General features: G+C 42.2%; 1 protein-coding gene across 16 annotated transcripts in view; it reads left to right on the top strand.

The window, feature by feature from the left end:
• Positions 1-13187, top strand: part of Ptprt (protein tyrosine phosphatase, receptor type, T) — a 1095890-nt gene that overhangs the window by 538425 nt on the left and 544278 nt on the right.

Raw genomic sequence — 13187 nt, 5'->3', positions numbered from 1 at the left:
AACTCATCACTAGAGCCTTGGTTTAATGAGCATCAGCCTGCCTTACAGACAGTCTTTGTTATCAGGTTTAGGAAGATGCAACCATATCTCCATCGCCGTGTCTCATTTCTGACTTTCAGAGGCACAGAGGGTGGCATGTTAAAGGACAGTGTTGACAGAGGCAAGGTCACCAGGCTGAGTGCTAAGTCCTAGGTGTAGAGCACCCTGGAGATCTGTCTTATTTTATGGCTGAGACTCTGGGGAACTTGAAAATTGAAGGGATTCATCTATTAACTGTCACAGCTGGGCTTCTGGGCAAGGCTGAACGGCTGAGAAATGGAGCCTGAAGTCTGCTGGAGGGATAGGTCAAGGGGAGCATCTGGCTGTTGGCTGGACCAGAGTGTGGAATGTGAAGGGCCATTTGTTTATCTTGTTCATTCATTCACTAAGCATCTTTTCTGTGACACACACTGAGGTGGGGAGACGAGATTGAAGAGTGAGGGCTATTCTCTTCTCTCTCAAATGGCTCACCATGTCCTCCAAAGAGAGACATCTATTGGCTATGCAGGATGTGCAAGCATACAAGCAACCATCTTGGGTGGGGAGCCATTGAGGCAGAGACGGAAGTAGAGAGATAAGTGGGCGTGGTTTCTTAAGAGACCTTATAAAGGAGGGAAAGAAGCAGGAAAGACTGAGTCAGGGTAGGGTCACCTCCCTCTCTCTTGTTTTTGAGCTACAGTTTCTAGACATGAGTCGTACACATAACTCCATGATTCTGAAAGTGCCGTGTGTGTTTGTGTGTTGCCTAACAGGAGAACTACCAGAGAAGAGTATTTACTGTGCATCCAAACTGTGATCAGCATGTCCAAGTTATTGAGCAATTTGTTCTGTTCAGTTCTAATGTATTGAAGTTTACATACGTACATATGGCATGTGGCTGCCATAGTTAACAATACACCTGTGATGCACAGAGTTGGAAAGCTTCCTCCCTACAGATGCCTTAGGCCTCTGAAACAATACTTAGCTATTCGGGTGGGAAGATAACCATAGTCAGGAAGAAAAAAATGTGACTGTATTCTAGTAGCTGTTCCAAAAGTAAACGTGAGATCTTAGCTTAGTGCATGAAATCATAAAAGCAAAAAGGAGGAGCTTTGTCCTCCACCCCCTTCAGTAAGGGGCTAGCCTTGTATAGCCCATGTCCGTCCGCCATTGGTTGTGGGCCACTAGGGAAGAGTGATACTTTAGGGGCAAAGTGAATTCTGCTAATTGAAAGAGATTTCCTGGAGGAAGCAGAGGGTCCTGGTGGGTTGCTTTGATTTCTTAATCAACTGCCGTCAAGGGATAAGGGGAACCTAGTGGTGTCTACCAGAGTCATTAACAGTTCCTACTGTGTGCTCAGGGCCAGGCTAGTATTGAATGAACTTCTCCTGAATTATTTCCATCCAGTTAGTTAATCTTCAGAATAGCTCTAACAGCAGCTGATTCGGGTTAAATTCACTGGTTTTTAACATTTTGATTCAGTTGGCTTTGTATCAATTAGCAAGATAGGTATTCGGTCATCTTTCCCTCTCTGTTACCTACGTTCTACCTGAAACATGTGTATGATGCCTAGCCATGTGGGTTTTTTTTTTTCTGCCAGGTAACTTTTATTTGCTTTTTTTTTTTTTTTTTTGGTTCTTTTTTTTTCGGAGCTGGGGACCGAACCCAGGGCCTTGCGCTTCCTAGGCAAGCGCTCTACCACTGAGCTTTTAAAGACCCCCAAATGACCTCATTTTCCTTCATTCTAACTGCTTCTGTTTACTTTCTCTCCCTGAGGGGTTTTCTACTCCATGATTTTCCTTCTTGTTGGGACATCTATGTCTCAATGACTCATTTCAAGTCTGTGCAAAACAAAGGTGCATCTTGTTTTGACCATAGGTGGTTTCTCTGGGAGATGACCCTATGATACATAGAGAAAAAATGGAAGAGACCAGAAAATGATCGAGCGTGGTGTGAACAGGCAGCCTGCCTTGGTGTTTGTTTCTATGGACAGCCTTCTAGATACACATCTCAGAAAGCAGAGACATGTCCCTCTTTCCCCAGAAGCTAATAGGATGAAGGTTGTTGCTGTAAGACAACTCCTTTGCACTCCCTTAAGACCCAAGGTCAAGCATACTTTATTCCTTCAGTGAGTGTCTCTTCCCCAAAGTTGAGACCAGTATAGCAGGCTGCCTACAATCTCCAGGCTCTGAGCTGATGCTGACAAGTATTATACAACTTTTGTAAAATTGTACCAGTCATTCAAATCCAGGTTTGTTTTCCTTTCTCCCTTCCTTCCTTCCTTCCTTCCTTCCTTCCTTCCTTCCTTCCTTCCTTCCTTCCTTCCTTCCTTCCTTCCTCCCTTTTGTCTCTTCCTCCCTTCTTCCCTCTATCCTTCCTTCGTTCCTTACTCTTTCGTTGCTTCATGGGATTTGTTGCCAATGAGGAAAGTCATGGCTCCCACCCGCTCAATCCCCGGGAAGTTTTCCTGTCTGCTCTTGAAGACAGGCCCTTTGGGGTACACTAAATACTGCTTTGCCGAGTCTCTCTATTCAAGGGATCTATAAGGGAGGCAGGTTGGGCACTTGGCTCTCCCAGGAAGAAAACTTTATTTCTAATCCATTCCCTGGCTGTTGTACAAGGTTCGCTGTGATGGATGCAGCTTGACAAACAGCACGATCAAAGAGTTACAGTGAGGTCCTAGGATCATCCCTGCATGATCCTCAGCTCTGATCTGGAAGGACCTAGTGAGGTTCTGCCCTTCCATGAGTCAGTTTCTTCCTCTCTGTAATGGAGGTGATGGCAAGCTCTCAGCTGGACTGCAAAGGAGGAGATGGATATGTACATGTTTAGGACTCTGTGAGGCTCAGGTGGATGTTAGTTATCGATTACACACTAAGTGCTGGGATTAAGGCCGTGTAAATGGATTGATGATAATTATCCCAGAGCTTTAGTCTAATATATAGGAAGCCATGGCTCCCACCCATCACTGGCTAAAGAGGTTTTCTGGCTGCTCTTGGAGACAGACCCTTTTGGGTATACTGTTTGGGTATGAGTGTCTGTGTTCCAGGGATTGTTTCTACAGGGGAGGCAGGTTGGGATTTAGCTCTCCCAGGAAGGTGACTTTTTTTCCAGCCCCATCCTCTGGCTACTGTACTAGAACCTGAGGCCAACACATTTGTATCGGTGAGAGCCTGACCTGCTTATATTGAAACTTTGAGACAAGAAAGGGATAATGTGAACTTGGAGACACGGGGCAAAGGTATATTAGTGTCCTGGTTTTGGAGTCTGTACTGATAAGTCAGATGAGTACTTGATATGGGCATTTCATCTCAGGCACCCATTGTGGATGCCAGGACAGAGACTGGCATATTATGATGTGTATATTGGGAATGTGCTCTGGTTTGAGGTGGGGTGTACATTCTGATTCTGGAGGCTGCAGAACCCAAGAAGGAAATGTCACAAAGCCCAAATGACATTGACCACCAGGTCTATAAGAAACGGAGTTAAACACTCTCAGCCACTTGAAGCCTCAGTCAGTAGTGGGATTTTGGAGAAGTGGTGAGGGACAGAGGCAGGGTTTGAGCGGATTTCCAGCAGGATTACCGGGTAGCTCATAGAGTTACTACTTCCAGAACAGTGTATCATGGGAGCACTTGACATCGGAAGACTTTTCAGTCCATATCTACATAAGGCTTCCTTTCCTGAGGATGCACCCAAATCTGAGAATGCCTGGCTAATGAGTGAGAAAGCACTCTGAGCTCAGCGTGGAAGGCTCAGGACAGCTTGATTTGAGGAGCAGCTTCTTGGGACAGACCAAGGAGCTGACAATAGGGACTCTGAGGCCAACACACCAAGCTTCAAGCCTTGACTTCCTTATTTAATGACCATGTGAATTTGGATGGAGTATTTATTTGGGTCTGATTTTTCCATCTCTAAAATGAAGGTAATGTCAAATTATCTCCAGGGTTTGGGATAAGAAATAAACGATACATTCCATGTGAAATTTTGTCACGATGATACTTCAGTAGATGGTATCAGTCCATACAAAGGAAACAGCACCTGAGAGGTTGTGGAAGTGACTCTATCAGTCAGTTATTGCCATAATAAGGCTGCATAACAAAACCTGTAGAACTTTGGTGGCATACAGTCGATAGTTACTTTGTATGAGTCTATGTTTTATCAAGACCATTTCTGTTGGCCTGAACCAGGCCTGGCTGATGTGCATCTTGGATCAGCAAGCAGATCATCTGGAGCTCGATGGTCTGGGTAGCCCCAGCTGTGATAATGATACTTCGCTCCATGTGGTCTGGCATTCTCCAGCAAGCTACTTCGGGCTTGTTCTCATAGTAGGAGCAGGGAGCCAAGACAGGCAGGAAAAATACACAGTTCTCTTTCTAGCTTTTACTTGTCTGAAGTTTTCTGTTTTCACACTGGCCAAAACAAGTCATGGGATCATGCCCAATGTCAACGTGGGAGGATGTCACATGGTTATAGAAGAAAATAGTAGAGATACAGACAAGCAACTAAATGTGACTATAAAAGCAATCAGCAGCACTCTGGTCTTTCTAATAAACTTCCCAAGGGAGGGCTAGTCTTGGCAATACTCATTTCAATAATTCATCTCTCTCACTAGCTAATTGGGCTTTTCCTCATTGGGAGCTGGTGATATTAAAGGACATAACACTATTACCATCTACTAGGCTCTTTGTTGATGCCAATTATTTAATATTTCTAGCTTGGGAGGCTGTGGAGAGTATCAGTAAGATAATTTGCATAAATCCTTTTGTTTTAACTCAGAGGAGACGAGTTATATTAACTCTATAAATGTGACTTGTTCCTTTTGTGGATGTTCTATTGACTGACTTATTCATTCATTTCATTGTTTCTGTGTATTAAACACAGAACCTTCTGTGTGCAAGACCAGTGATCTACCAGTGGACTATGCCCTCAACCCTTAATTTTTATTTTGAGACAGTATCTTGCTAAATTGCTCAAGCCAGATTAGAACTCATTCTGTGATCCAACCAAGCTGAGACTTATGATCTGCTTGTCTCAATCTCCCAAGCAGCCGTGATGGCATGCCTGCATCACCACACCCAGCTTAAATTATGACTTATTTCCTTTGTTTTGGTCATCCTGGGGATTATTGTATGTTATCTTACTCTCAGTGTTAGCATTTCCATCCCATCTTAGTAGATGAATCTGACTCAGGATGCTAACAAATCTCCCAATGTCACATAGCTCAAGAGGGGGAGACGTTTTTTTTTTTTTAATTAAAATTTGGCGTACTCTTTTTATGGAGGGTAATATGAAAGAGAGAACACAGACAAGGGTAGAAAAGTTTGAGTCAAACCCAAGGTCATCTCACTTTAGGTCCCAGGATTTTAATTCTGCTGGGTGGAACCCAATGCAAAATTAGACATGTGTTGTACTCCCTCCTCTGCCTCTCTGTTCCCATGTTCTCTGTCCCTCTAGATGAGCCAGCGTCATCACCTTAGGAAGCAAAGGCAGGGTGTGTTAATTTTCTATAATTAGGAAAACAAGGCTGATATCTGAACTCCCCATCCACAGATACTCTTCTGAGTGGCGGGTTTGCAGACACATTGGCCACTCAGCACTCTCTTGCCTCCTAGACTGACCTTCCAGGTTCCCTGGGTAAGAGTGCTATTAGTACAGAAGGTTAGCACACAGATCAGGGTTTATTTACTTTGTTAGATTCTTAAATCTTCTGAGGTAAACTCAGCTACTCAGCCCTCTCAGCCCTACACTTGAATTAAAGGCCGTTGTTTACCCCATTGAAAACTATCAGTCAGTCAATGACCCCAAATTTCACACAGGTGGATCGACTGTGGAGCTCATGGCCAACAATACCAGAGAAAACCATAAGTCCTAAATGTCTAGTGGAAGCAGTTTTCTAGCTCTCAGTATCCAGGAGGAATACTGCCTTCAGCCCTCCCTGAATCTTGTTGAAGGAAAAGCATGCTTATTGCTGGTCACAGATGGGAAGATTTGCCCCATGTCCAAGAGCCTTTAAATTTAGGAAGCCTTTTATGATGCTTGCAGCAAAGATTCTCAGTGATGACCACTAATGTGATTACTTTAAAAAAAACTTGTACTTACATGTATGTGTATGCATCTTAATTCATGTATGTGCACATGCATGAGAGTACCCACTAAGGCCAGAGTCCATCAGATATCCTGGAGTTGGAATTACAGGTGTTTGTGAGCGCCCTGCTGTGGGTGCTAAGAATTAACTCTGGAAGAGCAGCAAGCATTTTTAATGACCAACCTATCTCTCTAGTCCTTAAATGATTTCTTGACAAGGCTTAGGTGGGAAGAGAGTGACGAGAGGGAAGAAGAAAGGTTCTATCAGAAAGGATTTATAATCCATCAAACCATCACACATTCCTGCTCGCCCTGTTGCTTAGTCATCCTTGGCTGCACTGTGTTCTGCGGGTACAGTTCTTGGTTCATGTTGGGATGCTAAAAAGGACAGTGCTGGCAGTAGATTGGCAGAGTCATTTCAGAAGGGACTGTAAATGTGCACCAAAGGCTTTAAAATGGTTCATAGTAATCTAATATAGGAGAAAATTACCATAAAGGATCCATCTCAGCAAGGATAGAATACATGCAGGAAAGGGTATGGTAGCAAAAATTGGAAACAGACCTAAGTGCCCGAGAATAAGATAATGGTTCAGTAAATCATGGCTAGTCCACTTAGTGGAATATTATGTGGCTATTAAAATGGTAATTATAGATGCTGTTGAGCAACATGGGAAATACTTATGATAGGATGGCAAATAAACCAACCCAGAGACACCATTGAACATGCACAATGATTAAAACTATGCAAAAAAAGGGCTCCTGTTGTCACAAATGGTGTAACTCCAGCAACAATACATATTCCAAATTTCCAGCCAGAGAGAGGTGGATTAAGGCTTCCAACTAGGAAGCAAAACGGGATTGATAAACAGGGCTGCTCAAGAGCGAGCTGATGGCAAACTTAATAGTACGGAAATCTCCTAGGAGTTTTAAATTTCTTTAGCAAGTTTTATTTTGCAATGAATGCTGCGGAATTTATATTGCATAAATCAGAGTATTTTTTATATTCTGTAGTTCCTTCAAAGCTGTATATTTTAATGTATGTCAGGAGTCAAGCAATACATAGTCCAGCAAACCCATTTGATGAACTCTCTGGACCTGGTAAGAATGGGTGTGCTGGAGGGCTGTGGACCCAAACTGGTTTGCAGTGGGTGGAGGCAAGCAAGGCTTGGTATGTTTAGACAACTATTTCATGAGGTCAATTGTAAAAAGGAGGTATCACGCAGGCTACTAAGGAACATCTGGTTAAAATTCCCAACTTTAACTGTATGTTTGAAATGTCATGATTGCTATCTAAAGCCCAAAGGCTGATGTGAGGGGCAATGTCAGACTAAAGAGGGAGACCAAATTCCTGGAGTGAGGTATAAAGCAGTTAATGTCTGGATAGTTCTATAGCTTTCCTTTACATGACCTAAAAATGAAATCTTTTGATTAGTTTGTGTCTGCTTTTCTCAAGTTTATGGTTACCAGAGGGGGAATGTAGATGTTGACAATCAAGAAAACCGAGAGGCTGAGATAAAGCAAGATAAAATCTTGTCCTGTGGGTAAAGACAAGATATTGGGGAAAGTCCTCTGGTAATGGTTTGTTTGTTTGTTTTGTTTTGTTTTTGTTTTAGCAGAATCCCATCCTTTTGCTAAGTGATCATGTCCCTTTTTGCCCTCGACCAAATGCTGAAGAAAATGCAGAGAGTGGATTAGAGCCAAAATATGGGGAATACTGTGGAAATGTACAGAGCTAATTAGGAGCCAGAACAGAAGCAACTGCAAAGGTAGCTAGCAGCTAAGACACCGGAAGTCCAGTGCTCTGAGGAAACCAGGAAGTCCTGTGGTCCTTCGTGCAGGAAGTCCAGTGGCGAAAACTTATAATAAAGATGACCACCACTGCTTTCTGTCCTATTATTTCTTGGCTTGTTTTTTAAAAGCACAAATGCCAGCCTCAGGTGGCTACAGAGCAACTCTAAAAGGACAAAATTATATTGTGACAAGGATGGGTTCCTTGTAGGAGAGGTCGAGTGTGAGTTTGGGCATTTTTTTTCTGAACTGGCTCAAATTTAAAGGTTAACTTGTCCTCCTACTGGGGACATTAATGACTAAAAGCAGCAAATGGGAAGGTAATTTAAATTTTTTATATTTGAGTTTTAAAAATCTACCTCAAGCCTTACAATTACGATGCAATGACAATCGTTGTAGCAAGAAATTTTTCCCCTGGCTTTTCTTTTAATATGGAGTACTTAAATGGGCTCTGCTCTTATAATTCTCCATTAATTTATGGGTTTATTTTATTCAGCATCATAGTGTCTAGGAAAACTCTTTATAACCAAAATGTAAAATTCAGATCCAACATACTTATTATAAATATTTTAAATTAAAATGATAATGTACCTAAGCATCTAAGTAAAGATACTTGGGACAAAGGATGTGGGTCCTCACAGTGAAATGCTTTCTACTAGTGTTTACTTAGTTCTGTCATACCTTTGGTATGTACCTTATTTTCTTATACCCGAGTGTGCACTGCTGGGCATTCAACCTCTTGAAAATACATTCTGTATTGTCTAGGTGTGTTTAGTTAGAAACGAGAGGGACGTGCATTCATTAACTTTTGTGTGGTGGCTCATCTTCATCATCAACATAACTTTGGACCGGTCTGTGATGGTGTTTCCACAAAGATTTACCAGAGGATGGAAGACCCACCCTATATATGTGGCCTATACCATCCCTGAGACTGGAGTTTTAAACTGCATCAAAAAGAACAAGAAAGAAATCTGAGTACCCCTATTTTATTTCTTCTGCAATGTGACTGGCCACCTCACATTTCCTCTGCCTTGCCTTCTGCATCTTCCCTACCTTCCCTGTCATGATGTTCCTTAAAACCTCAAGCCAAAGTCAAGCATTCCTTCCTACGTGGCTTTTGCTGTGTATTTGGTCACAGCAATAAGGAAGATAACTAATAAATTCATAAGGAAGATAACTAAGACATTTATATAACTGAGAATCCATTGGGTATTAGGTTGTTCTAAAACATGAGCTGGAATCTGTATTCCATCCATAGACTTGGGAATGAGACCAGCGCTTATGGGAGAGGGAAGCAAGTATAGATGGACACAAAAAGGCATGAGTTGTATTTGTACATGGTTAGGACTAATCGTATAGGAAAGAGTAAATATTCTACCCTGCTGGGTTGATATCCCAGAGCAGAGATTCCAATCTGTCTTACTGATGTTACCAATTCTCATTTCATTCGTGACATGGTCTCAACTCTGGTCTGGTGACATGGGCTGAGGTTGTTAAACTAAATAACAGAGTGCATTTTTTTCAGATAGAATCAGTGCTGTGCTGATATTTGATCCTCCCACACAAAAGCCCTGATCATCAGTTAACCAATCAGAGTAAGTATCCACAAAGTAACTTATTTCAAGGTCCCAGTATAGAATAGCAAGATATAGGCTTGGAACAGCGTGCACAGTTATCACTTGTGAACAGTTCAAGTTCACAATTCTTTATCCCTAGTAGGTTTTCTTATGCAGTAGATGCCCTTATTTATAGACTGTTTATGTAGACCCAGGATTGGGTTTAAAACCTTAAACTCTTGTTTCATTGCTTTGCCAACCGGGAGGTTGGTTCACTTAGGCTAGAGTTCACTGAGTCTCTAGTCATCTGTTTATTTAACAAATACTCAAAGAGTGCCCTGTCACATGTCGTCTACTTTCTTGAGCATTGAATATAACAGTGAGTGAAGTGAGGAATAGACTATTAGCAAATGAGTATCACTAAGTGATATGAAAACTCAAGGTGGAACATATAAAATGGCCAAAGGCAGTAATCTGTTCCTGATGCAAGGGTGATGGAAGGCATACTGATCACAAGAGCTGCCATCAGTGTCCACCTTAAAACTCTACAATACATATGTCCACCTTAAAATCTTACAGTGCATATGTGCACCTTAAAACCCTGCAGTGCATATGTCCACCTTAAAACCCTACAGTGCTTTTTTGAAATCATGAGTGAGTATACTGCTCTCTTTGCCAGGAGTCTGCTTCTCCCAAAGGGATTTTTATCTCGTATACACCATATCTACCATGATAATTGTCTTCAAGTTGAGTCTTTCCACCTGCTAGGAGGTAGTAAAAAGAATAGTCCACACCGCAGCATAAAGATTTTATACCCTCCATGTGGCTGAAATAAATTGTTCATTGGTACTTAATTCTAACTATTAAATATTCTTGATTCCCCACCCACATGAGACTTTTGATCGCCCTAGGAATTATGAAGGATATAAGGGCTTGGGTACCCTCTCTATCATCACAATATGCAGTCGTCCTTTGGATGTCTAAATGGTCTAAGAATATGTAAAAATAGCCAAGCACAGGGTCAATGTAGCCTCATATTACTGAAATTATCACTCAGTTTTACTAATTCCATAAGTACCAATTTTAAGGGACATATTCAGCATTAAGTCAAGGACATTCCTTTAAAGACCATGACAGAGACCTCACTGGCAGCTAATGGTTATTTCTTGTGAGGTATGTATGAAGCTGCATTGTATGCAAATGCTTAAGCTGGTGTAGACATTGGGCTTGCAGACAGCAGGGTGGCGAGGGTTAACTAACAATAGACAATAGCATTCAGTGTTTACAGCTCCATGTCCGGTCTCATTCTGGAAGCTAGGTCTCCACCTCGCCACTCTCATTATCTACACAATGGAATCTTACCTAGTTTTATACAAAACTAAAAAAAAAAAATAAAAAAATAAAACCCAAGGCTTCCAGGAAGAGATGTTATGAACTCTGTATGTACTTCTGGAATCCTAGCACATCCAAAACTAAGAGTTATGACTGTGTTTGTTCAACAGTAGTCATCTCGGCACACTTCTAAACATATCTGTTATTCTCATTACAAGCAATTCCAGCAACAAAAGAAATAACAATTTTTCAGGGATTATAAGTTCATATAATTGCACATCAGAGGAAAATATGGATATTAAAGCCTCGTAAACATTGAAATGCAGCACATTGTTGCCTATTATTTTTTTCAATTTCTTGCTCATGAATTTCAGTTTGAAGTACATCCCTCCCCCCCGCACCACCATTTTGCCCTCTTGTTTATAGCTTCCAGGAATAAAATGTACCATGACGAGCAACTTAAGTATTTCTTGCCTTTGAAACTCTCCACACTATAAGCTGTTTATTTCAAACTTTACTTACATAGCTGTTGTGACTCCTCTAGAGGCGTGTGCACCTGTTGGATTTTAGCTCAGGATTCTAAGCCCGTCTTTCTAAAGCTTGTTAACCTGGGCCCAGGGTTTTGAGTGACTTTTGTCCTGGAGCTCTGTCATCTTGGTGCTTCCAAGGTCTTTGTGACAAAGTAAGAGAGAAATAGGTAGGGCACACTGGCTCTTCATTACCTGAACCGAGGAATAATAAGTACATTTGTGCTTCAGCTCTCAGACAAGTTGAGGCTCCTGCTTCAGTTTTGTTCGTATCTCATCTCAGGACTGAATTGGGAATCATCAGGTAATGCACCAAACTATGCTTTTTCTCCCTACCCTCAATTATAACAAAATGTCATGCTGGAGAGTAAGCAGAACCTGCCATTTCCTATCTGTGTGATACAGAGTTTCAAATTATGTGCCTACTCTCCAAGCAAAGTTGTGTGTTCTCCCAAAGATTGTTTGCTGATTGTTTGCTATTTTTAGTCCAGAAATGCCTAGCTGTATTTGATCTAACTCTAGGACACAAAATACATTTAGACTTGCAATATTTGGGTTTGGCTACTTCTCCTCACTGGTGTCAATCTAAAAGAGCAAGTGCACAGGGTTTCCTAGTGACTCAATTTCACGTGGATTCTGCAGCAATCGAGATGGGAGATGTTTCAAAGACTTCGAATGCGCAAGGTCTGGTTTCCAGCCTGAGTTGCAACAGGCTGGATTTTGTTCTTCATATGACTTGCAAATGGAGATATAGACTGCAGTCATTCTCAGAATACATTCTTCCACTTGGCAGAGCTTTTCTGAGTTGCATTTTTCTAAATAGATTGCCTATTACTAGACTTGATAGATACTATCGTGTGGAACTAAATCTACTTTCAAGACAAATCTGTGACTCCCACTTCTGGGACACCTATAAGCAAGTGACTTTCAGCACAGAGTCCTGTGCGCGGGTCTCGTCAAGCCATCCTTGCTTTGGTGATTGGCAAAAAGGACTGACGGAACTCAGGAAAGCATTTATACCGATGGTCACAGCTTAACACAGTAAAAGAGCACGAGTTGAGATCAGCACAGGGCTGATTTGAATGAGTGTACATGATCGAACACAGGAAGAACCAAGCATGGGATTTCAGTTTCTCCCTCAGCTGCCTTGTACTAGCAATATGTGCTCTCAGCTATAACATGTAGCAATGCATAGGAAGTCGCCAAGCTGGGCCTCTCCTGAGCCTTGGGCTTCATGGTTTCTAATTGGCAGTGAGTACTATAGGCTTAACATTTGACTAACTGTTTGGTTGAGGAGCCAGCAGTCCTCCCCAGAGGTCAAAATGATAGAGCATAGCCCAGGGGGGCAGAAGGACAAAAACGGGCATCACATTTGTTAAGCATCAATTGCTGAACATGTCCCAAGGCCTCAGGTATCCCAAGGGTCAGACTGGAAACTTCACGGGCTTCTTGAAGATCTCATCCCCAAAGTAGGTCAGTTTTCCTTTGTCAAACAGCATTTTCTCCCTTAAACTTTACTGAGTTGAGCCTTTTATGTGAGGGTCCTCTGCAAGAAGAATGCCAATCTCTGAGAGCTCCCTCAACCAAAGTCACATTGCTTCTTAGGTTAGCCAGGGTCATGACCCACTGAAGCATGGGTATGAATGAATCCTGACATCTTGGCCTTACCACAGGACGTTTGCTGGGCCACTCTAGCTCTAGGAGGCAGACTGAGGCTGTTCTTGAGTCTCCACCAAGCCACATTCTGCTTCACTGCTGCTAAACCCTTCTACTCTCCATAGTTATTAACATCAAGGCAACCATGTGATGAATGCCTTTCTCACTGAACTCCAAGTCTGCTTCTCAGGGGACCGGCCCGGTGACAATGTGTGAAGCAGTA

Source organism: Rattus norvegicus, chromosome 3 (assembly GCF_021556685.1).
Source record: "Rattus norvegicus strain SHRSP/BbbUtx chromosome 3, alternate assembly SHRSP_T2T, whole genome shotgun sequence".
Lineage (NCBI taxonomy): Eukaryota > Metazoa > Chordata > Mammalia > Rodentia > Muridae > Rattus > Rattus norvegicus.
This window is presented reverse-complemented; position numbering and strand designations above follow the sequence as displayed.